Source organism: Heptranchias perlo, chromosome 16 (assembly GCF_035084215.1).
Source record: "Heptranchias perlo isolate sHepPer1 chromosome 16, sHepPer1.hap1, whole genome shotgun sequence".
In the NCBI taxonomy this organism is placed as follows: domain Eukaryota; kingdom Metazoa; phylum Chordata; class Chondrichthyes; order Hexanchiformes; family Hexanchidae; genus Heptranchias; species Heptranchias perlo.
In genome coordinates this window covers 26,441,805-26,445,226 of record NC_090340.1, presented here as the reverse complement: position 1 = coordinate 26,445,226, position 3,422 = coordinate 26,441,805, and positions in this window count along the sequence as shown.

The window sequence follows — 3,422 nt, the reverse complement described above, 5'->3', positions numbered from 1 at the left end:
CACTTCACGCTACTGGAGTGGGAGCTGACCTCATCGGCTTCACCGAGGTCAATTCATGAATGTCAATAGAATCTGTACCTTGTGCATTATTCACAAGCACAAGGAGTGATATCATTGGCAGGAGGCTGGATATTTGGAGAGCAGCATTTATAAAGGGCTGCTGCTGCCACTTCAAACCATTTTTTTTCACTGCAGGAAATCGACCAGGTCAGCAATGGAAAATTGAATGTGACTGGAATTGTCCCCCTTTGATGAAGACAGCTCAAATGGTCTTCTGAAAAAAGTGCAGCAGAGGAGGGTAACGATATTTGCAGCTGAATGGAATCCTCTCCTGAGCCACAGTGTTAAACGAACACAGCAGGAAGTGGTTTATTAAGTCAACAATGTCTCCCACGTCTATAGAACACGATGAGGAAAGTGTTCTCTGGCCTCAGGGGAAATGCCATGGTAAGTCTGGTCACGGTTTGCCAACTCTAATTAAGTGCATGACCATAGCACACACGCCACAAACAATGTGCTCCTAACATAATGCAGCATCAGCAAAGCAGCATGTGAAACACCAGCACAACTGTCTGATTTTCAAACCTGCTCTTCCATTTCTATTATGCTGCAGGTTGAACTTTGTGGCAGACACTTCAAAAAATGCTTCTAATGCCCCACATAACTTTTGAATGTTGGGGCACCGACTCAAACTGGTACCTGAAACTGCTTGTGTGCTGCTTTGGCATATAGTCGTACATGGTGGGATGCAGGCTTGGAGCTGGGATGGCAATCTCTGCTCTTCAAGATACTAACAGGTGGATGTTTTGCCTGACTTTAAGGGAAAAGACTTCCCACAACCATAGAGAGACAACAAAAACTAGTGGGGGTGGAAATTTGTTTTGGCCTGTTTTCTGGCCCAAAGTAGGCGGCGCGTTAGAAGCCGGAGGCCCGAAACTCACCCGAAATTGGACCTCGGGCCTCATCAGCATGTTGCCAGCAAGCTGCAGGCGCCAATCGGGCAGTCCTGTACCCCATTTACCCGCCTTTGCTCCATTTTCCTTGATATTCTTACCTAACAAAAAAAAATCGATCTCAGTCTTGAAAGCTCCAATTGATCCAGCATCCACAGCCTTTTGGGGGAGAGAGTTCCAGATTTTTACTACCCTTTGAGAGAAGAATTGCCTCCTGATTTCACTCCTGAATGGTCTGGCTCTAATTTGAAGATTATGCCCTCTGATTCTGGATTCCTCCACCAGAGGAAATAGTTCCTCTTTATCTAGCCTATCAAATCCTTTTATCATTTTAAACACCTCGATCAGATCACCTCTCAATCTTCTATTCTCAAGGGAATATAAGCCTAGTCTACACAATATGTCAACAGTATTTCATCTCCTTCTGTCAACTGTACTCTAACTGCTTATTGCAGTGATTTTCTTTTCATTACTTTCGTGATATCTATTGTTACGCTCAAGCGAGCAGAATGAGATAAAGCAGTGAGAGGATGGTTTTGCAATTTTTGTTGCAATTGCTCATTCTATCCCTTATTTTCTTTCATTGTTTCACTTTTATTTTTTTCCCATTTTTATTCTTTATGTTTTGTTTGTCAGTCCTTTTATTCTAAGTGGAGAAAACATGTCACAATAAGAATATGAAAAAGTCATAGATAATAAAAGGCCATTCGCCCCATCTAAACTTATCCCTCCAGTACCCTAATTCTCCTAATTCAGCATCCAGTCTCATTCTGCATGTTCCTGATGCTTTTGCATTTTGTTGTCCACTCAGGAGATTGTTGCAAATGTTTATAATTCTTTGGGTAAAGAAATTATTATGTCCTTTAGTTCGATTTTCCTGGTTTAAGTAAACGTCTGGGTTAATCTTGTCGATACCATCTAATATTTTATGTACCTCAGTGAGGTCCCTCCTTAGGCTTTGTAGAACTTAGGCTTCTCTAATCTTTTATAATAGTTTATCCCCTTTACACTTGGGGTCAGTCTTGTTACTCTTCTCTGGAACTTCTCCAATGCTTGATTGATTTTTTATGGCCTGTGCCCAAAATTGAAGGGTATTCCAAGTGCGGTCTGCTCAATGCATCATTAATCCCAAAATAACCATCAGAGACTTGCATTGTACTGTTCTGGTTATATAGCTGCAATATCTCAGTGATAAATGCATGGGTTGCTTCAAATAAGACAAACAAGGCAGCAACTATTTCTTTCCAACCAACAGATGACAATAACTCCTGCCCAGTTTTACATATTAATACCCAAGCATTGTCCAGACATTGAAAATGATGAGCCAACCATCACACTCTGCTTCCCTTCCAAGTCTGCCTCAGTCAAATCAAGCCAGCGTGTGGCAGTTTGGCTCAGTTGGTAGTACTCTCACCTCTGGGTTTGACAACTGTGGATTCAAGTCCCCCAGCAGGACTTCAGCACATATGCTAGATTGACAGTCCGGTACTGAGGGAGTGCTGCAATACTAACATTGCTGTCCTTCTGTTGAGACAGAGAGCTCCCTCAGCTAATGGCCAGGAATTTCCAGAAAACTTGCGCCATAGTAACGCACATCTACGTGCATGTCATTACTCTGGCGCAGAAGTTCCAGGAAATGATGGTGTGAGTGACATATGCCATGACTTACAGCACACCAAGATTTCATGAGCCATTTGCGCTACTCTGCTGGAACCATCACCAAAACCCTAAAAAATCGACTAAGCAAACTCCACCCCCATTCAAAACAGAGGCGATTGCAAATTTACTGGATTCGTGATACTTCCATCGACACTTGCGGGAACACTGTTGCAGAAAGGCGCTGGTGAGTCGCTGCCAGTATTGCCCAGGGAGTGCCTTTCGCCGATGTTATGGTTTTGACTAGACTGCAAAGGGTAGTTCTGGCCACAGGATTTCAAGGTTGGAAGGGTATTAAAAAGAGACTTTGCTTTGCGACATTATTAAAAATATGCCTTGAAACAAAAGTAAATAAAATATTATAGACAGTAAATTGCCACAATATCCGAAGAGGCGATTATTACAAACATATACAGGAAATTGATCATTTTCTATTGAACATTCACCTGGCATTTCTCATCGGTTCAGCAGACTCATTAATGAAATCTCAAAGTGAAGTGCATTTAAGTCAGATTATGCTGCATACACATTGGCCTGTCACACCACCAGAGACAGCTCACCCATTTGAAGCAGATGAATTTCAGGTTAGTTGCTTTGCTGGCAGCGGCCTGTAAGATTCTCAAAAATTCACAGATCCCGGCCACATGCATGCTCGTAAAACCTGACCACAGCCGGCTTCAAACTCTCTCCCACAAAAAGCGGTAGCTGCTAGCTCAATTAATAATTTTAAATCTGAGAGCGATAGATTTTTTTGCTAGCCATGGGTATTAAGGGATATGGAGCTAAGGCAGGTAAATGGAGTTAGGGTACAGA